At 41.9% G+C, this 22,889-nt stretch overlaps 1 long non-coding RNA gene and 1 other non-coding gene across 2 annotated transcripts in view; both read left to right on the plus strand.

Annotated features, from left to right (window-relative positions):
- LOC126474006 (uncharacterized) overlaps positions 1-22,889 on the plus strand; it is a 398,394-nt gene that overhangs the window by 90,106 nt on the left and 285,399 nt on the right. The window lies entirely within an intron of this gene.
- On the plus strand, positions 4,540-4,623 carry Trnas-gga (transfer RNA serine (anticodon GGA)). Its single transcript is given in 2 exon segments — positions 4,540-4,579; positions 4,589-4,623. It is a non-coding gene; the product is annotated as a tRNA-Ser (tRNA).

A 22,889-nucleotide genomic window follows, 5' to 3' on the forward strand; every position in this document is an offset into this window, starting at 1 on the left:
TATTGAGAGCTCCTTGAGTGCACCTTATTTAAAATCCTTGATCTCACAAATTTCACATCTACATACCTTTATCCTCCACCTTACCAGCCTAAAACTAGCTAGTTAAATACAGTAGTATGTACTGTAGAGTCTTACACAAGTTTCGTGTGCATTTCATTCATAATGTATGCAGTATTATACCATGAACCAATGTAGCAGTTGGTTAATAGTTGATAAAGGCTTCATTCAGTTGCTCAATTGGAACAGAATTTAAAAATGTTTTGCACTCACGGCGGCAAGGACGGCTCTAAGCTGTTGGCACAAACACCGTGCATTCGAACGTCAGCGTTGAGCGTGCCGAGTTTCTGATTTCAAAGGGTGAAAAAAGCACGCCATAGAGTCTTTACGGACGTGCAGAGCAGTATCTAGCATGTCGGATATTCCGGACGTGCATTTGAACGTAGACAAACGAGATGGAAAAAAGGCTACCTACGTCATATGACGCCATCTTTCTTCAGTGCAGAGTCGCGGGACGCCATACTGACTTTCAGCTGAAGCCTATTGGTACATATGCCTTTTATAAGCACAAGCATTTTGAAGATTACTCGAAAACTCGTCGACCCTGTTGTGTTTGTTGTTGTCTTCAGTCCAGAGACTGATTGATGCAGCTCTCCATTCTGTTCTATCCTGTGCAAGCTTCTTCATCTCCCATTACCTACTGCAACCTACATTCTTTTGAAACTGTTTGTGTATTCATCTCTTGGTCTCCGTCTACGATTTTTACCCTCCACGCTGCCCCTCAATACCAAATTGGTGATTCCCTGATGGCCTTTCTCTTCCTGTATTTTACTCCTGCCACTTTTAGAATTTGAAAGAGAGTATTCCAGTCAACATTGTCAAAAGCTTTCTCGAAGTCTACAAATGCTAGAAACGTAGGTTTGTATTTCTTAATCTAGCTTCTAAGATAAGTCGTAGGGTCAGTATTGCCTCACGTGTTCCAATATTTCTACTGAATCCAGACTGATCTTCCCCGAGGTCGGCTTCTACTAGTTCTTCCATTCGTCTGTAAAGAATTCACGTTAGTATTTTGCAGCCGTGACTTATTAAACTGATAGTTCGGTAATTTTCACCTGCTTTCTTTGGGATTGGAATTATTATATTCTTCTTGAAGTCTGAGAGTATTTCGCCTGTCGCATACATTTTGCTCACCAGATAGTAGAGTTTTGTCAAGACTGGCTCTCCCAAGGCTGTCAGTAATTCTAATGGAATCTTGTCTACTCCCGGGGCCTTGTTTCGACTTTGGTCTTTCAGTGCTCTGTGAAACTCTTCACGCAGTATCATATCTCCAATTTCATCCTCTCTACATCCTCTTCTATTTCCATAAAATTGTCCTCAAGTACATCGCCCTTTTATAGGCCCTATATATTCTCCTTCCACCTTTCTGCTTTCCCTCCTTTGTTTAGAGCTGGGTTTCCATCACAGCTCTTGATGTTCATACAACTCTCTTTTCTCCAATGGTCCCTTTAATTTTCCTGTAGGCAGTATATATCTTAACCCTAGTGACATATTCCTCTACATCCTTACATTTTTCCTCTAGCAATTCCTGCTTAGCCATTTTGTACTCTCTGTCGAGCTCATTTTTAGACGTTTGTATTCGTTTCTGCCTGCTTCATTTACTGCATTTTTATATTTTCTCCTTTCATTAATTAAATTCAATATCTCTTCTGTTATCCAAGGATTTCTACTAGCCCTCGTCTTTTTAACTACTTGATCCTTTGCTGCCTCACTATCTCATCCCTCAAAGCTGCCCACTGTATTTCTTTCTTCCTTTCCTCTCAATCGTTCCTTAATGCTCTCCCTGAAATTATCTACAAAAACTGATTCTGTCAGATTATCCAGGTCCCATTTCCTTAAATTTCCACCTTTTGCAGTTTCTTCAGTTTTAATCTACAGTTCATAACTAACAGATTGTGGCCAGTGTCCACATTTGCCCTTGGAAATGTCTTACAATTTAAAACCTGGTTCCTAAATCTGTCTTGCCGTTATATATTCTCTCTGAAACCTTCCAGTAGCTCTTGGATTCTTCCATGTATACAACCTTCTTTTATGATTCTTGAACCAAGTGTTAGCTATGATTAAGTTATGCTCTGTGCAAAATTCTACCAGGTGGCTTACTCTTTCATTTCTGACCCCCATTCTATATCCACCTACTACGTTTCGTTCCCTTCCTTATCCTATTATCGAATTCCAATCACCCATGACTATTAAATTTTCGTCTCCCTGCACTATCTGAATAATTTCTTTTATCTCATCATACATTTCACCAATCTCTTCGTCAACTGCGGAGCTAGTTGGCATATGAACCTGTAGTACTGTGGTAGGCGTGGGCTCCGTGTCTATCTTGGCCACACTAATGCGTTCAGTATGCTGTTTGTAGTAGCTTACCCGCACTCCTTTTTTTTTATTCATTATTAAACCTACTGTTACATTACCCGTAATTGATTTTCTTTTTATAGCTCTGTATTCACCTGACCAAAAGGTTATTAATTGCACCATTTATTGTAATAAAATCATGGCAAACGTCATATTGATAGTTAAAGAGGTGCATATTATGGAAGTACTCGTATTCCCCAGTAAGTCAACGGCACACGGAGGATTCATCAAAACCGCATTTTTCTTGGTTCAATTCGTTATAGTTAAATGTCAGTTAATAACCTATCTACAATTAAAGCCTTCAGGAGGTGGTAAGATGGAGGTTTGGCCATGAATCATTGATGCTCGGTGTCCGCCCCCGGTAGCTGAGTGGCGCGGTGGCTCAACGTGTTCGGTCAGCTGGCCTCTGTAATAAAAAAAAAAAAAAAAAAAAAAAAAAAAAAAAAAAAAAAAAAAAAACCTGAGTTCACCGATCAACAACGAACTGAAACGGATGTCTTACGGCGACCGTCCCGAGCCAATGCAACGAACGAAAACTAACAAAATGAGATTAAAAAAAAAAAGTTGTTAGTGCGACAGACCGTTATTCGTAGGTATGGAAAGTATACAGAGTTTTCAATTTCGCATTGATGCAGGCTTCTTACCAACGCTAGCCCACGCTCAGTCAATTTTAAGCATTGTCAGTTTAGTAGATAAGCAGGTCTCCACTGTAAGAGAAGCCGTGAGCTTTACTCAACAGTACGATCCCGGCGTAGGATGTTGCGGAGCTTTTTTTTTCCATGGGGAGACAGAGGCTGAACTAAATTGTGAGAGTACTAAAGCATGGGGTAGCACAACTAAGAAAAAACATTGTAGGGCCCGGGTTCGAATCGCGGCTGGGTCGGAGATTTTCTCCGCTCAGGGACTGGGTGTTGTGTTGTCCTAATCATCATCGTTTCATCCCCATCGACGCGCAAGTCGCGGAAGTGACGTCAAATCGAAAGACTTGCACCAGGCGAACGGTCTACCCGACGGGAGGCCCTCGTCACACGCCATTATTATTATTATTATTATTATTATTATTACTGATGCTCGGTGTAGCGTAATGAGTAGAGACGCAGAGTTGTAAAGTTACAGGTGATATTTTGCTACCTCGCGTCGCACTGGATCCAAACAATTGTTTTACTAACCGTTGCACTATCTCACAGATCTGATACTTTCTTATCGGAAGTATATTCTATAATACTCGATGTTGTTTAAATACAACTATGCTCTTTTCTGGGAGTGAATTTCTTCGTTTGGTTGTATCTAAAAGACAGCTGGCACTGCTTGCAGTAAGATATTTTGCGCTTTTTTGTTTCAAGTTTTGTATTTAACATCTTGTGAAGATCCTGTACTGTATAGAAACAGTGATCGATTAAGAAAGGTTTCTACTAAGAATACTGAAATAATTTTCGTCTTATATGGACAACTGTTGTAAATTTGTATTCCAGCTTTTGTAATGGAACTTTTATAAGTCGGTGTCCTTACTGACTAGAAATGGTGCGTCGTTTTTTGCCTTACAACACGTTCATGGATGTTGAAGTTTTTATTTTTGTACTCCAAAAGTAGAACGACGTAACTAGCGTACGCACAAGGGAGGAAATGTGCGTTTTACTCCCGTGCATTTTGCAGAGTGGCTTGCGAGCCAGATGCAGCCAACTGTCGCTGGAGCGCGATCCGATCGCGCGTGCCACGTTGAAGCATACGCACCAGATGCAAAAGTCGCATCGTTTCTGAGCGTTCAGCAGCACATTGAAGCTACCGTTCGAAAGCACGGCTTTAGGACGGTCGCGCAGCGCAGTTGGGGGCGGTCACTGCTTCGGCCCGCCAGCTAGTGCCTGCCTACCTGTGAGCCGGGCCACGCCACCCGCGTTGGGCGTGTCGCCCACAATCGATAGCAGCCGCTGCTGTTTGCGGCCGACCAAGGACGTCCTGCTCTGCTGGCCGCGTCCCGCGCTCGGGCCGTCGGCCACAGGTAGTTACAGGCCCCTCTGATCAGTCTCTTCTCTCTCTCTCTCCCTCTGTCACACAGTTCCTACCAATTAATCGGTCAAATGAACACGACCGTCAGTAGAAATTTACTTCGAAGAGGAAGCGGGAAGGCCGGCCGGAGTGGCCGAGCGGTTAAAGGCGCTATAGTCTGGAACCGCACGACCGCTATGGTCGCAGGTTCGAATCCTGCCTCGGGCATGGATGTGTGTGATGTCCTTAGGTTAGTTAGGTTTAAGTAGTTCTAAGTTCTAGGGGACTTATGACCACGGCAGTAGAGTCCCATAGTGCTCAGAGCCATTTGAACCATTTGAAGCGGGGAGACAAGATCCTGAAACCGCTATTTTTAACACACTTCCATTTTCTTGTCTCTCGGATGGTTAGGTACAAGTTTCTCAATTTTCTTTGAACTAACTTCCCGATGAACTGGAGACTTGAAAAATTTCAACAGAGCTCACAACTGTATGACAATGCAGTATCAACTCGCTTTCTTCTGTGGTATGTTTGTGGGAAGACAGTTGCTGATAAGCCTCCAAAAGAACTCTAATCTATCTCTAATTCTTACTTTCGAGGTCTTTTTGTGAGTTGTACGTAGGAGGGAGCAATACACTGGTTGACTCAGGTCAAGAGAAACTGAAATATATTTGAAATTTGCAACATGTAATCACATCAATATGTTCGAAATCGAGTGACAAATATTACACACACAACACTAAAAATGGGAAAATAGTTATTTAAATAAAAACAAATTTTTAAGATAACACATTCTTATATCGGACTAAGTTAGAAAATAAGATAATTCCAAAAGTCTGTTATTGTGAATTATTAATAGCTATGAAAATACTTGTAAGATTAGAACGAAAACCGGTGGCCCACGCATTGTGTAACTGATGCGTGAATGGTTCACCACTTAACAATTGCCTGTTGCACGGGTCCCATGCTTTTCGTTGTAAAAATTTTCATTTATTTTCCTTGCTATTAAAAATTCACAATCAAACATTTTCGGAGCTATCTGTTGCCCATTAGCATTCTGTAAGAGGCTAGCAGATATTGTTTTGTACTTTTTAGTCCGATATAAAAAAAAAGAATTACACTAAAAATGTATTTTTATTTAAATAATTATATAAATGACTTGACCAGTTTCGAGACCTGTCATGCAATAAGAATTAAATGTTTAGGCGACGTAAAAAACATATTATATGTCAGAGAATTGATGATTATTCACTCACTCCTAAATGTGAGTGAGAATTCTGTAATGAATAAAAGGTATGTACCCAGATTCCAGGAGGGGATAATGACACGTCTTGCCGCGCTTGACGGCGCCCGTGCAAGTAAGTCTTATCGCACTTGCAAAAACATGTAGGTAATGTAGTCCTGCCTTCAGTTACCTCTTGTCTCTCGAACGTAATCAGTTGAGGAAACAGCAATACCTACACTGAGTCTCGCTTAATACATTCCGTCAGAGAACATCGATGCAAATTCTACGATCGGTCATTTATGCCTAGCGACTGATTTATTCGTAGGTTTGAAAAACACACAGAATTTTGAATTTCACATTGTTGCACGTTACGTAGAAAGGTTTGTAGGTACTGTTGATTTGCTAGATTTCGAAGTCGGCTCAAAAGCAACTACGTGCCTGGCCGCATTCCAGATAGTTAGCCTTGTCTCGCGAATTTGCTCTGATAATTAATGTTTTTATCGAGTTTGTAGATATCATATGAAATTACGAACAACTCCAATGATACATCTGGTAACTGAACAAAGATTGGTTTACTTACTTCAACATCTTGTTACTCTAGAGATGACAATATGAGTGTGTGAAGTCACGTAAAACTTTTCTGTGTGCTTTTTTTATTCATAGGTATGAAAAGTATACAGAGTTTTCAATTTCGCATTGATGCAGACCTCTTACCAACACTAGCCCATGCTCAGTCAATTTTAAGCATTGTTAGTTTAGTAGATAAGCAGGTCTCCACTGTAAGAGAAGCCGTGAGCTTTACTCAATAGTACGATCCCAGTGTAGGATGTTGCGGAGCTTTTTTTTTCAATGGCGAGACAGAGGCTGAACTAAATTGTGAGGGTACTAAAGCATGGGGTAGCACCAATAAGAAAAAACATTGTAGTTGCGATGCACGGAAGTCATTTATAATGCGCAGAGAATTTTAAAACATTTTGTCGCGTACTACAAGACCAAATTTCCTACATTAATGAAGACAGAAATTTTCTTTTAGTCATATATACATATAATCTTGGCCTACTTTTTAAGATTAGTTTTACAATCAAAGTTTATCTTTTATGTTTCGCATACTTTAAATGTCTATATATATAATCTGCAAACTACTGTGAAGTGCGTGAGAGTGTACGTAATGGAAACAAACGTTAGGATTTCTTCCAGTCAGATCACATATGAAGGACAGGAAAAATATTACTAAATGCTTCTGCGTGTGCTATAATTAGTACAATTTTTTCTTCACGTTTCCTATGATAGCGATACCCATGCGGCAAAAGAATGTCTCAGATTTTCGTACTCAATACTGGCTCCCGAAATTTGCAATAGGCTTCCGCAGGATAATTTGCTTCTATATTCACGAGTCTGTCAATCCGGATTTTGCAACAGACCTGAGACCTTTGGTGCCACCGTTCTTAGTATACGTTTCACATCCCCTGTTAATCCTATTATGTATGGGTCCCATACAGTCGACCAATAGTCGACCAATATTCTGAGATGGGATGCGAAAGTCATTTGTAAGTAGTCTACTTTCTAGACTGACTGCATTTTCCCAGTACCTAGAAGAAATACTGCATCTACCTGATTTCTTTGATCCTTGGCTTTCAGGATGTCTTGTGAGAAAAGCAATAGTTGTGTTTCGCGTCATCGTTGCTTTCGGAATCCGCGTTGTTTGGCATGGAAGTGGTGATTCTGTTCGAGATACCTCATAATGTTTGAGCTCAGAATATGTTGAAGCATTCTAGAACAGGTGGTGAAACGTCTCAACACAGCCGTTCCATAAGAACTTCCCACTAACTAAAGTAATTATGAATTATGTGGCCCACCGTGTAACTGTGGTTGAGCGTATGATCCGCCACAGAAGCCTTGAGTAGGCGACCTGACGGCAGAAAAATGTTTTTTACTGCCACAAAACCAGGTATTTTGCAAAAGGTCACCAGTGTTTCATTATATCATGTCACTTATGTTCCACGTTTCCACACGTGTACGTATTCCTTTCCCTAAACCGTCTTGTGTGTGTGAATGTGAACCAATGAGAGTCTGAATGTCTTTTCTATTTATTTATGGTGGAGGTTGAGTTGGTCGTCGTCTGCTGGAGCGAGAGCTGTGTGCTCGCTGCTTGGAGGGGAGAGCAGAATGACGAACTCAAGATCCTTGCACCTGGGCAGAGAGGTCTTGTCTTTCTGGAAATGGTATTATCTGCCTGTTAGGTTGGTAACGGAAGCTCTCTCTGGTTTTCGTTTTCACGTAGTAGCCGGCGGAACCTTTGTGGAGAGGGACTCGGCTGCTGATTACTAGTGAGTACAGACGTAGTCCTATGTTGCCCTGCTAGAAACTTCCGAAATTTTTGCGTTTTGTCCGTTGTACATAGCCTGAAATATTTAAGTTCAGTTCATCTGAAACGCTATGAATCTCCCAGTGCCTTTGTGATATGAGGTTGCAGTAACAGCTGACGATTATGTGCAATTTTTGCACTGGTCGGACTTGGCTTTGTTCCAGTGGAACAACGTGATGCAATTCACATGTGGTGATATTATTGCGAATTCTCGAAGTTTTCATGCAAGTGCTGAAATCTCGCGTAACATATCTATTGTGTGGGAACGACATTGGTGTGGAATAGGTAGAGGCATTAAGCCGGACCAAATTATTCCCCATCGATTTGATTTATAGGGCTGCTATCCTGTGATAGACATGCACTCTCTCTGCCCACTTTTTCTCCTTTGAATGCGAGTGCTGGTGGTGGCTCTTCCTTGAGTCCATCTTCTGAGTCTGAACAGAGTAATTGAGTGTATGGCCATATCCTTATTACTCCAAGTCATTTTCCTTCCACGTATTTCACAAATGTTACGATTTTCTCATTAAAGAGAAGCAGTTTATTTTATTACAGTATAAGGCAACCGTTTTCTCTAATAATGCAACTGATTCCATGCATTAATGAGCGCTGCTGATTAGTTAAACCAGTGATGAGTCGAATACCATCAATCCTGCGTATTATTCATGATCGTTAGGTTAATACTCGATTTCAGTTGTAAAATCAATACGAATGCTCTGTTCATTTTTATATCTTTCGACGAGTCATTGCATAAGGACAGTAATAAAAGACAAGGTAAAAATCACCAGAAGAATTTAATTAAGTGACTAAAAAGAAAACGGGGAAAGTAATTGTGAATCCTGTTTTTATAAACATTTTCCGGTTCGGTCGGTTCTCTTGTCTTAAGAGTCGGCTTAAGCTGGTGGTGACTGAAATCCTATCATATTAGTTGTAAGCCTGAATGCCCCAAGGTACTAAAAGTAGCATACCGATCCATGGGTCCTAGGTCAAGTTGCTAGTGCACACTCCGTGCGAGACCTAAGCATTCTACTTACAATCGTTGTTGCTCATGAGACTGGATGGTAGTTTTGTAGATCACTTCTGTCACTGTTTCTTGAAATGAGTGCGTTCTATGCATCGTAATTTTTTTCCAAAACAGTGCGGATAGTGTTTTGTTCGACTGACCTACGGTATAGTATGGTTAAAATTGGAGCTTATGCCTAAGATCTGGCAGGGATCTTATCGACCCTGAAGCGCTGTTAAATTTTAGCAGTTTTTAGCTGTCTCTTAACTCCACAGACACTAATATCTGTTACATAAGAAACCATCAGCCTCGATTGCGCTAATGAAACCAACCTTTACCTGGGTTTCAGCCCAAATAATTGAGCCTTCTTCGGAAGATGTACCTGAATTTGTAATTTGTCTAAGAGGGCATGGTCTAGAAATAAAACTAAAGCAGTTTTATTTCTAGACCATGCTGTCTTAGACAAATTATAAATTCAGGTATATCCTCTGAAGAAGGCTCAATTATTTGGGCTAAAACCTAGGTAAAGGTTGGTTTCATTACCGCAATCGAGGCTGATAGTTCCTTATATATTAGATTATCAAGATTGATGACTGGGCTGCAATGTTGAAAGTACTAATATCTGTAACACTCTTCCTCATAGTGGACCGGGAAGTAAACTGAAGCGGTAAATGTGCATCTTGCTTTGTAAACGAACATTTAAAAACAGCATTCAGTATTCTTGTTTTTGCTTTGCTGCCCTCACTGTCACTTGCTGTGTCATCCATGAGGGTATGGACACTAATTTCACGTCATTGAGAGCCTTTACATAAAAGAAGAATTTCTCAGGATTTTGTGAGCAACGTTTCCACGGGGTACATGGCGAACATTCAGACCATGTAAGTTCATGGGCTTTCACGGCCACCGTAATTTTGAATGGACCTACTAATGTTGTTTTCCAATCACCTACCAGTGTAGCGCACTGTATAGCACCTACCTCCAAGTTGTCCAATGACATCCTAGGTACGTAACGTCAGTAACTATCAGATAAGCGAAATAGACAGTGTATAGAGGAGTACATGTACTAGTACCTAGCAGTTAACCGTCCTGAAGACGACCGCTGCGTAGTCGGTCGGAACTTACGCAGTTCAGTTAGTCTAGTGTTTTATAACGACTTACCATAGTTCCCAAAATTATTTTATTCAAATTTCATACGATAGTCAGACTCGTCTCATACTTTTGCGTGCATGTCAGTTCACTGCCGTTGCTATGACGCGTCGTAGTTCACCCAAAGTTGTTGGAAGGGGGGCACACAGGATTCTTATACGGACCAACACAAAGAAAATCAAGCACCGTGAGATAACGAGTTTGAGTGGTCATCCTCCGCAGCAAGCGCAGACGTTTTTAATTTACAAAACCGTGAGATAATGCTACCTAGGAGGGCTACCTAGGAGGTCAAAGTTTTCTTTTTAAATTGTCATTTCATCCCCTTAGTCCCGTACACACTAAACAAAGAAAAGTGCGAGGTCATCCACATGGGTACTAAAAGAAATCCGATAAATTTTGGGTATACGATAAATCGCAGAAATCTAAGGGCTGTCAAGTCGACTAAATACTTAGGATTTACAATTACGAGCAACTTAAATTGGAAAGACCACATAGATGATATTGTGGGGAAGGGGAACAAAGACTGCGCTTTGTTGACAGAACACTTGGAAGATGCGACAAACACACTAAACAGACAGCCTACACTACACTTGTCCGTCCTCTGCTGGAATATTGCTGCGCGGTGTGGGATCCTTACCAGGCAGGATTAACGGAGGACATCGAAAAATCGCAAAGAAGGGCAGCCCGTTCCTTGTTATCGCGCAATAGGAGTGAGAGTGTCACTGATATGATACGCGAGTTGGGGTGGCAGTCACTGAAACAAAGGCGGTTTTCTTTGCGGCGAGATCTATTTACGAAATTTCAGTCACCAACTTTCTCTTCCGAATGCGAAAATATTTTGTTAACACCCACCTACGTAGGGAGAAATGATCATCATAATAAAATAAGAGAAATCAGAGCTCGAACGGAAAGACTTAAGTGTTCCTTTTTCCCATGCACCATTCAAGAGTGGAATAGTAGAGAAGTAGTATGAAAATGGTTTTAAGAACCCTCTGCGAGGCACTTAAGTGTGAATTGCAGAGTAACCACGTAGATGTAGATGTACAAGCGAAGGATGCGCTGTCAGAGGCACGTTCACCCCGAAATTGAGCCAAGAGACAAGTAAAACTAAGACGAAAAAAGGCTAGTATTAAGGTGATCTATTTACAGCTGAATTAAGAATTTTTGAAAGTGAAATAATGGAAGGTTTTTATATATAAGAAACACGAATTTCTTTGTTTTAATTAAAAACACGAATTGTGAAATGGTAAAAAGGAAAACAAGAGGAACGCATTTCAAACGCAATGTGGAAACACTGATATTAAAAAGAAACAAATCACTGGAAGGGCTTGGCCCGGGAAACGTAGTCTGTTGTTGGACGGGTAAGAGGTTGGGCGTTGAGGAAGGTAGGAGGGTGAGGTATACAGACTAATAGGTAGTGTCGATGGAGTGGATGTTGGGAGACAAGAAGGGAGGAGTCGCTGGCGATATCGGTAAGATCACAATTTGGGGGAGAGAAATGGGATAGGGAAAGAAGGGAAGCGGGAAGAGAAAAACGGGTAGGAAAATGTGGGGATGGAAGAAAACGGAAGCATTTATGAGATGGAATGTGTACAGTGGATTCTTAGTTGATAGGATGGTAGACGCCTATGGTACTATGTTAGATCAGTACGTCTCTAATGACCAGTCCGTTGGTAAGGCAGCTCATTGTTAAGAAATGCTCGAACATGCCGACTCCAGCGTGGTGCTCCGTCCAGCCCAAAAATGAGTTTTTTGTCTTGTTCTCGTAATTGTAGAAATATATGAATTTCAAAAGATGCAGGTGTTTCATTCCTGCAACAGACGGCTGCGGAGACATGCGAAGAGACCTGCAATTGCTGAGCAACTGATCGCCCAAATGAACGAAGGGGCTACCGCCTCAACGACTGTCGAGCGAACGTAGCTGCGTAGGGGTCTCTGCAGCAGGCTCGTGGTTCATGCACCCTTGTTGACTGCTGTTCATCGGCTACGGAGGCTGGAATTTGCACCTCAAAGCCGCAACCGGACGTCGACTGAGTAGCGGCAGGTGACCTTTTAGATGAATCACGTTTTATTCTCCATGGCATAGTTGGCCGCTGATGTGCACGTCCGAAAGCAAAACACCCTGCAACAAACGTCGAAAGGGCCCAGGACGAAGAAGGGAGCGTTATGGTCTAGGGAATGTTTCCAGCCGGCCGCTGTGGCCGAGCGGTTCAAAAATGGCTCTGAGCACTATGGGACTTAACATGTGAGGTCATCAGTCCCCTAGAACTTAGAACTAATTAAACCTAACTAACCTAAGGACATCACACACATCCATGCCCGAGGCAGGATTCGAACCTGCGACCGTAGCGGTCGCGCGGTTCCAGACTGAAGCGCCTAGAACCGCTCGGCCACACCGGCCGACTTGTGGCCGAGTGGTTCTAGGCGCTTCATTCCGGAACCGCGCGATCGCTACGGTCTCAGGTTCGAATCCTGCCTCTGGCCTAGATGTGTGTGATGTCCTTAGGTTAGTTAGGTTTAAGTAGTTCTAAGTCTAGGGTCCTGATGACCTCCGATGTTAAGTCCCATAGTGCTCAGAGCCATTTGAACCATTTTGTTAAGTCCCATAGTGCTTAGAGCCATTTGAACCATTTGAATGTTTTCATGGGATTCCCTGGATGACGTCGTCACTCTGGAAGTAACAAGGGAATCACTCAAGTATGTATCTGTCCTTGGGCACCATGTCCACGCCCACATGCAGTTTGTTTTTCCTAGGCACGAAAGCGTCTACCAGCAGTATAATGCAACATGTCACACTGCTTGCACTGTACGTGCGTGGTTGGAAGAGCACCAGGATGAGTTTGCCGTATTCCTCTGGCCAACAAACTTCCTAGATTAAAACCCAATCGAGAATTTGTGGGACCAAATCGATCGGCCTCTTCGCTCCATAGATCCTCAACCCAGAGGCCTAGCGCAGCTGTGGCTGCCACGGCACTGAAATCTGCGCGGCCCCACATCCCTGTCGGTACGTTCCAGAACCTCACTGACTCTCTTCCTGCACATCTTGCAGCAGTCAGCTTTTGTCTGGTTGTTACATTAATATGACTGGACAATGCAGTTCTGGCTGCGCTCGTACTGTCACTTCCAGTACACAGTAAGAGAGCTTTAAACTATTGAAGGTTGATTTGTTAGTCTATCATAGCTGCCCGACCAAACGCAGGATGTCATATATCTGCGCCTCAAAAACCTCAATAAACGACCAACAGACCTATTAGTGATTAAGAACACATTTTATTTCGTAGTCTTAATCTTTCTAGTCGCTTTTCCAGCTACAATATGCCCTGGAAATAATCGTCTTCAGAAATATAGGTCCCTTTAAAATTTTTTTAGACTTGCTCTGCAGCTTAATGATATTGTTTTATATTCTACAATCTTTTATTCTTCTACCTAGCAAGTGTTTGAAAAAATTTCAGATAGTTGAATTTAACTACGTATTGCCAAGATATATTTGTCACGTTGAAAAGAGAGCGTTACACAGACATTTTTTTCGTCGTTGGCACGGTGACACACCGTCCGAGGCCTTGTAACATTTGGCACCACGGCGATCAAAGAAGATAATTTAATTACACACGTAGCTTCTTCAGGAAAAAGTAATTTTTGGCAACTTTCAATTATTATAAACTATTCATGTACAATTTAGATAAATGTACATACTATTAGTACTAGCGTAGTAAATGGCTTTTGTTTTTCACTGCATCTAAGAATAATGCAAAGTTGCTTCAAGAAACCTTAAGCAAAGAAAAAAAAAGTTTATTATACTACCCGCGTGAAGAATTACTTGATAATGCCATTGGAAACAAAATAAAGTTTGGTAATCAATTAAAAACAAGATTGTATTTGTATTTAGAATAGATCTCATATAGACTTTGACGAACATATCTTGTGAATACCAGATTCTAAACCACTGATTATAGCTCTAGAGTATTATCAGACCACTGGTAGTTTCATACTATATGCCTGTTCATAGAATTTCACTCAGGTGTCTCAGAATCAAAGTGTTTCTGTACTTATATGCTATGCTATATCTATGTTTTTCAACAATTATTACACGGACGTCTTACATTGAAGACACTAGTTACTAACAATCTCAGTGACATTTCGACCTTCTTTTCTTTTGAGTCTGTTTGCTTGCATTTAATGTTAAACTCGTAATTCAAAATAGATTCGTAATTCAAAATAGAGTCCTACAGATTATTAGTTGACTAAGGGAACGAATCCACAGTACTTTCAGCATTACATGTTCACGTGCTACAGTTGCATCTTTCGCACTGATTTTAGATTTCTAAGCTGGCAGAGTGATTCGTAATTGAAAAATTCAGTCCTGGTGTAGAATGAAACCAAGTAGACGTTTGCACCGGTACTCAACCAATAAAGAAATAAAAAAAATAAAGATAACTTATTTTTACAAGGTGGTTCTCCACCGCTGTAACACCTTTAATGAAACACTAATTTACATACACCATCAGCTTCTGTACGTATTTTATTGAAATGAGCTATTGATAGTTTTGTTCAGTATTATACTACCTCGCGCCGGGCGAATTCGTCTTGCTTTCTGATCTATAACAGACTAAACATAGTTGCGTTAATACAGACTTAAAAGGTAAACATCAGTAATTATATGTCACTAACGCGTTTCTGATAACTGAACACGTCCGTAATCGAGCTGAAAAGACAGCACATACAATTCTTGGAAGACTTGCCCAAGTTACTCTTACAAGAAGTGTATACCACCTTTTCAGGGCGATAACAAGTGTGACAATTATTTTAAAAAATGTCTTAGTAACATATAATATAAATGCTGACACTTGCACGTTTCATTCATCAGAAAGCAGTCCAGTGGCAAGAGATAGTCGATATAGCGCGGAAATAGCAGCACATTATCAATAAAGTTACTGTAGGGGCTGACGGTGCATACAAAGATGTTTTCATGAAATACATTTCAAGGATAAAATATCATTGGAAGAAGTGTTTTTAGGAGTGTTTTATGACGTGAGCCTCTCTTATTATTTATTGCTGTAGAAATGCTTATGCTTTTGAAAACGTGTGACAGACAGTTCTGTTAATAAAAGAAAAAAGAGAAATCTTGTCGTCTTAAATAAACACAGAGCAGGTCATTTATTCATAAAGAAGTGTATTCTATACAATAAGCTCTGTTCCGCATTTACTTAAGTACGACCGCGATCCGTACTGATGTCACAATAAAGAAAATAACAAGTAAGTCAGTTTATTACTACCTCACTGAGAGCTGTGGCTGTGATCCAACATACTTGGGAACAATAAGAAGTAATTACTTAGTTTATCTATCTTTTCCTTGGGTTAGATCTGGATGGGAAACTAATGTCATCGCACTTGCGAGCACAATTGCAAGGCACTCCGTAATTTGTAACTCTGAATACGTGAGATTTTGTGAGAAAACATCATCAATACAGTTACTTCATAGATTGTAAGAATAGAATATTCTCGTCTATGTATATGAGACACGTCTATAAACTGAGTGTGAGCTGAGTGGTAAGAAAATATTTCTCGTAGCTAGTAGCCGGTGGCAAAATTGAAGAGGAAAAGGACAGTTGGTATGTGGCAGACGTTGTTGCCGCGCCGTTTTTCATACGTTTGGTTACTTAGTTACGGATACTTGAATAGCGTTTTCATTTTTACAGCTAGTTAATGTGCGTCTGTCAGTGACAGCTCTGAGCCATATTTGCATCGCTTGACATCCAGTAAGTTTATGACTCAGTTTTTGCCCTGCTTCGTACCTTCTGGCCTTCTATATAGTCTCTAATCCGGCGCTCTTTGGTTTTATTTAGACCCTAGGCCCTCTCCAGCACTTGAACAATTGGGTGACTGACGTGATAAACATCTGAAATATGATTTTAGCGTGGCCACTTTTCCATATGCTCTCTGATGAGCCATCCTCGGCAGACGAGCTGACTTTAACTTAACTTGGATTCAAATTGTTCAAATGGCTCTCAGCCTTATGAGACCTAACGTCTGAGGTCATCGGTCGCTTAGACTTAGAACTACTTAAACCTAACTAACCTAAGGACATCACACACGTCCGTGCCCGAGGCAGGATTCGAACCTGCGACCGTAGCAGCAGCGCAATTCCGGACTGAAGCGCCTAGAATCGTTCGGCCACAGCGGCCGGCTGACTTAACATGGAAATGTACACTTTGTACTAATATTAGATATGCTTATTACTGTCGATTTTTTGGCTTATAGGGTTTTTCAGTGCTGGTAGGTTTTCTTGAGTCTTACTCTCCGCACACATGGTTTCATTTTTAATGTACAGTTGCGTTTGAAGATGGAGCTGAGACCCCAAAACAGGTTTGTCTAAGACAATAATAACTGTGTTGTACAACTGTAGCGGATGTTTCAGTTATTAGCAATTGACATAGCAGTTGTGGATGTACCATTAAGAGAAATTTAAGCTATGCAGCAGTTTTATGGTAAGATTCACACGAATTTCATGCCAGAGTACAACAAGAGGAAGTAAAAATCATTTGAATTTAATAAGCCTTCGACGACGAGGTCATTAACCTCAGGCTGCTATAGGACGAGCACAAGGAAGGAAACCGAGCGTATTCTTTTCAAAGACTCCATCGCAGCATTTGCCTTTACCGATTAGTGAAACCACGTAAAATTTAAAGCCGAATGGCCCATCGAGTATTCGAATCGTGGTTTCCCGAACGCGAGGTGTATTACAAGTAAGGCAAATGAAAGTAATATTTCCCGCGAAACCCGCTCGTTCCCAATGGACGAACCAATGACTTAGGAATTTCCGAAAATCCTAGCTACACCTCCGAGTACGTATAAGTATTATGTCAGTAACTTGAATGAAAATGAACCGAGAAGCTAAAACAGATAGAGAAGCAGTTGAGCGCAAATCATCGCAGTATTTTCTTTGTAATTTTTTCATCTCCCCCCGGTGAAGGTGGTCTGACGGTAGGCAGCCTTTCAGAAGCCAGCTGACTCATTAAAGTGGACTACTTTTGTGGATGCTACATATCTGTAACCAGAAACTACAACTGCAGTTGTGACAGTTTACACTCCCCACTGGCACCTAATTTAGTAGATGTGTCTCAACTACTGGAGGCACTCAGTAACAGTGCATCGACCTTCACTGGCATCTTCTTGTAGTCTTTAGTTAGAAACTATCACTCTCACAGAAGAACTAATTAACGTGTGTCCTTAGAACCGTGCACAAGCGATGTTTCTATCAAAAGTTTAGACATTGGCTTGAAGACCTAAATTCACACTTGTCATTGATTAAGGATTGCTCATTATTTCCTACGGCAGAAACCGAAGAAGTAAGATGAAAGTACACTGCGAAGAAAATCATCCACTTCGTTATTCCTTGAACTTTCCCTCCAGTCAACACCGAAAGCCTAACGCCAGCATCCACGACGAAATCCCGTGGCGGAGAGCGCGAAAAAAGACGCCATCAATGCCGAAAAAGAAACAACGTGTTGGTCTATCTTTGGAAAACAATACAACGCTATGTGACGTGGATTCGAGAAGTCCTATGTAGGTTATCGCAGGCACGTTGCACTAGACGGCTACGCACACGTCACGGAACTCCCTAAATTATGGGCTGATGGTATGTGGGCGGGGAGATGCCAACCAATAGCGTCCCTTATCTTTTGCTTTGGTATAAAATCTGTAGACGTTGCTGGCATAGATACAACGCGAATGGACATTCATATTTTTCTTGCTCGATTCTGATTTGGTAATAGTTCTTCCCATTTTTAAGGTAAATGAGCATTCGGACTCCGTATGTAGTAATTCCTTGGAAACGTCTTGATTGCTAAATACTTCACTTATGACGCGCTTCGAATAATCATTATCAGATAGCTGTTGCCAAAATTTACACAAAACACTACTTATTTTTCTTTATTGAATTTAGATTCCCTACCAGAGGGGGCGGGGGGGGGGGGCGGAAGAAAAGTTAAAAAACATAATTAGGACATGTAACAATAAAAACAGGTGATAAAATGGTGACTGCTTAAAAACGAATATGGTGAAAAATTGCGAAGAAAATATTAAAAAGAAACAAAAAAAACAGAAAAAAACGAAGGATGGACAATGCTGATTAAAACACATAGTAATTATACAGACACAATTAAAAAACACAGCGATAGTCTGGCTTCTGTTTGCAGCACTTAAAATTGGGACACACAACACTGAACACTCATGGTACACTGCACTATAGAGTACAATTGAAGATGGGGAGGGGGCGAAGACCCGATCCAGACACTGGAGGGGGGAAATAGGGGAGGAGGAGAGGAAAAGCTAAAAAAGGGGGGCTGATGGAGGGAGAGGACACACAAAAAGGGGGAAGAGCAGATGCAAGAAGGAGTGGGGAAGGCAGTGGAGGGGAAAGCAAAAGGACTTGGAGGAGAGAGTCAAAGAGAGGGTAGGTAGGCAAAGGAAACAGGATGAGGGAGGAGAGGGAGCCTGGGAAAAGGACAGAGAGAGGGAGGGGGAGGTGAGAATCAGGATGGGTAATTTGGAGGGAGAGAAGGCATCATCCAGGGGGGGGAAGTTGACAGAAGCCACCTTGGGATAGGAGATGAAGTGGGTAGAGGTGGTGGGTAGGGGGGGGGGGGGACAACGGTGAAGGCAGGCGCAGCAGTGGGCAGGGGTTGGAGAGGAGAGGAGCAACCAATGAATGGGGCGGATCAAGTCGGCGGGAGGTGTAGAGGATGTGGATATGTTCGAGGAAAAGGATGGGGGAAAGGAATCAGATCATAGAGGAGCCACGTGGGGGATGGGAGGTGTATACGGAAGATGAGGTGGAGTGCATGGCGCTCGAGGATCTGGAGAGACTTACAGAATTTGGGGGGGGGGGGGGGAGTGGGCGGATATCCAGGTGGGACTGGCTGGCGTAACAGTGGATGGGACAGATTAAAGATTTGTAGGTGTGGAGGACGGTAAAGGGGTTCAACCCCCATGTCTGGCCAGAGAGGAGCTTAAAGAGACAGAGGTGGGTGTGGGCTTTGGACTGGATAGGGCGGAGATGAAGGATCCAGGTGAGGTTACGGTCATTGGCCAGTCCAAGGTAGGTGAAGGTGGGGGAGAAGCGGACAGGACGGGCGCAGATGGTTAGGGAAAAATCAAGGTGCCGGATGGAGCAAGTGGTATGACATACGATGATTGTCTGGGTCTTGGAAGGATTGATTTTGAGGAGACAAAAGATCACATTTCAAAGCCTTATATATAAATATTACAAGACCGGTGTAACATAAGGAACGTAAGTACTCATTGAGTTTAAGTAATTAAAATATGCTTAGGAAAGCTCATACAAGTGAGCAATAGAAGAAAATTGTACACACTCATAAGCAATTGCCTCTAAGCGTATTTTCAAAGGACGTTATTTTAAGATGTCGCATGCCACACTGCAGGCAGCATACTCGACAGCTGTATTTCTTCAACATGGCACCAGATGGCGTTCATATAAAAAAAATAAAACTGATGTAACGTTGTAACTGATATTTACGATGTTTGTTCATTGTAAACTCTATGTCCTGGTATGCTGCGATCTCTGAGATCAACAGCATCTGACTCCACGTTGAAGTAATAGGGTTCTCGAATCTTCTGCCTCCAGTGTGGCATGCGATGTCTTAAAGTAATGTCTGTTGAAAATACGATTAGAGGCAATTTCCACGTGAGCGTGTACGTTTTTCTTGTATTGTTCAGCTGTATGAGATTTCTTAAGCATATTGTAAGTACTTAAAATCAATGCGTACTTTACTAACTGATGCTATAACGGTTTTGAAATGTTTTTATATAAGCTTTTCTAATGTTGTCTTTTGTGTTAATTTGGTCACAGTTATCTGATGAGGATTACTCGAAACGCGTCATCACTTTTCGAGCAGCCGTCAGACTTCACGACCACATATCCGAACACTAACACCGTCCATCAGCTGTAACAAGAAAGGGATACGTTTCCATTGATCCACGGATTGAATCTCGATGCTTTTGTGCGCACTGCCTTCGTGATTGACGATGTCGTTCGGTTGTTGTGGAAACACGCCGGGGCCGTTTGCTGTAGAGGCCCATGTTCAACGATGTTCGCTGGACGACGTGCACAGAAACACCAGTGCCTACACCGGCACTCTACTCTGTTGCCAGACGTGCCGCAGACTGTCGTCTGAAGGAGGGTCACGCCTCCCACATCCACGTTGTGTGATGAGGCAGGTGCGTTCAAAACTTTGTCACCTGCTCGTGGTTTTACAGTCCTTCAACCACCTTCCCTGGAAGCTCACGACAGTAGCAGGTGGACAGCGGACCAGCTTCATCGTTTCCGAGATACGGTTTCCTAGGCACCGAGTCACAACAATCTCCCTCGTGTAAGTTTCCGCGACCAGTGTCAGTTGACGTAAAAATGTTATGTTTGTGGTACAGCGTCATATTGCTGGTGAAGCCAACGTTTCGGCAACTGTTACAGGACCTTCTTATGGAGCATTTTTTTATAGTATGACGCGGTACCGTACCCACGAAACTTTCACGTCACTCTCCCGTTAGTCCGAGTAGCTTGTGCCAGGTGATTTCCTCATTTTCGGTCCATATCGTTTATAAAATGATTTCCCATTCGTGTCTGTTCATGTTATACACTTTCCTTACCCAGTCACGTGCTTTCTATGCAATTACGTGGTACCTGGTAGGCCGTGGTGATCAGTTTTTGAATCATCAGATGTGTAGTGACAGCAGAAGTATGACGGTTACGACGCTTTCCGCGTATAGTCTACGAACAATGCCAAACTGCCATTTCGTCGGTATTACAAGTTGTGCAAAGCATATCGTAGATTTTTTACTACCACGTGTAGTAACCGTTTTCTTAAACCTTATCTATCACTGCTTCAGATCGATACACTGATACTAGAACAAAGAAAATGGTCTCTTGTAAGCGTAAATACAGCTTTTGATTGAACGAAAATCGTGTTATGTCATGCTAACCCACAAACTGCTTTATTTCCAGGTTTTCATTTTCAATATCCATAGATTTTTTATCTAAAGACACGGTAATCAGCATACATTTTATCTTCATAAACTATCTTCTAACCACCGAGTTATAAGATTGTTGAATACACAAGGGGTGTCAGGAATAAAGGTGAATATTCGGTGATAGAGAAGTTCATGGGAAGCCTAAAAATTCCATAGATGTATCACTTATTCTAAACGTTTTCCGAGTGAGAACACCTTTTTGGAACATACCTCAGCTGATAACTAGAGTCAGTACCTTTGAAAGCTCGTAACTTCGAAAACTTGTCAAGCAGCATATTTCCACATTGATTGTGCCACTTCACATTCCAACATACGAGTACATAAGAGACAATACGTCAACGTCGCTCTGCTCGTACCAGTAGATTATCTGTAGCAGAACTATTATCCAGCACGAACTTATCAAGACGTAAGACAGTTAGACTTTGTCTGGAGGATTTGACGAAGACAGGAGCAAAGAAGAATAGAGTGAATACAAGAACTGAAGTGAGAAGTCACATCCTGAACACTGCTCCTCTAGTAAACGTCTTTAGGGATTCTTTTCAGCAAGTAAATTAAGATGATTCTCTTGAGTTACAAACGTACATTGAAAACTGAATTCGATGTTGGACACTTTAAAAGTTTATTGTGAAATGCTTCAAACTATTTGTGACGTGCCTTAGGTTTGTGGCCAGACAAATAACAGCAACTAATACATGAATATTGATAAGCAATTTAAAATCATTTCTAATTATAATAATGATAATAGACTCATAGGAGTATATACGAAGAACAATTTAAATTGAAATAAACGATTTTATGGAAGTTTCCTCTTCAAGTGGTTACTTCTCTTAGCTAGGGGTAAGCTGCGTTATAGAATAGTCGAAGTCTAAAAGTTTATCGAACATGCTGGCACGAGGAGACTTTGTTATCCCAATTGTGGAGAAGGGTAGTTCAAACCTTTTTTCGGGAATCCAGCTTAAGGTTCTCGGTGGATTCACTACATCGATTAAGGTGAAACGCACGATCCAAACAGACAAGATCGATATCTTCCTCTATCTTGTCATCCCAGATTTTGTGCTCCATCTCTAATGACGTCGTTGTCGCCGTTAAACCGTAATTACCTTCTCTTACTCAGATCTGACCTCTATTCCAAATAGTTGCAGCCCGTATGAAGTACTCTGGGTGAAGGAGGAATGTGCGTAAGCTTTGGCCTCCTGCTTCTCCTCCAAAACTGCATTAGCTGTTGCGCGTAGTTACTGTGACATCGAAATGTCAGCACTAATTGGCGTGTCAGTGGCAGCGACAAAAACAAACACGGATATGACGTCTTATTTACCTGTCTTCCTAGAGTCGGGCACACAGTTTTAATCTGCCAGGAAGTTTCATAACAGCGCACACTCCGCTGCAGAGCGAAAATCTCATTCTGGAAACATCCCCCAGGCTGTGGCTAAGCCATGTCTCCGCATTATCCTTTCTTTCACGAGTGCTAGTTCTGCAAGGTTCGCAGGAGAGCTTCTGTGAAGTTTGGAAGGTAGGAGACACTGGCAGAAGTGAAGCTGTGAGGACCGGGCGTGAGTCGTGCTTCGGTAGCGCAGATGGTAGAGCACTTTCCCGCGAAAGGCAAAGGTCCCGAGTTCGAGTCTCGGTCGGGCACACAGTTTTAATCTGCCAGGAAGTTTCAACTACTTGCTTGTCTTAGAGGTAAGACAATACTGTAAATTCACGTTCCAGAAAAC

The sequence above is a fragment of the Schistocerca serialis genome, chromosome 4 (genome assembly GCF_023864345.2).
Source record: "Schistocerca serialis cubense isolate TAMUIC-IGC-003099 chromosome 4, iqSchSeri2.2, whole genome shotgun sequence".
NCBI classification, from domain to species: domain Eukaryota; kingdom Metazoa; phylum Arthropoda; class Insecta; order Orthoptera; family Acrididae; genus Schistocerca; species Schistocerca serialis.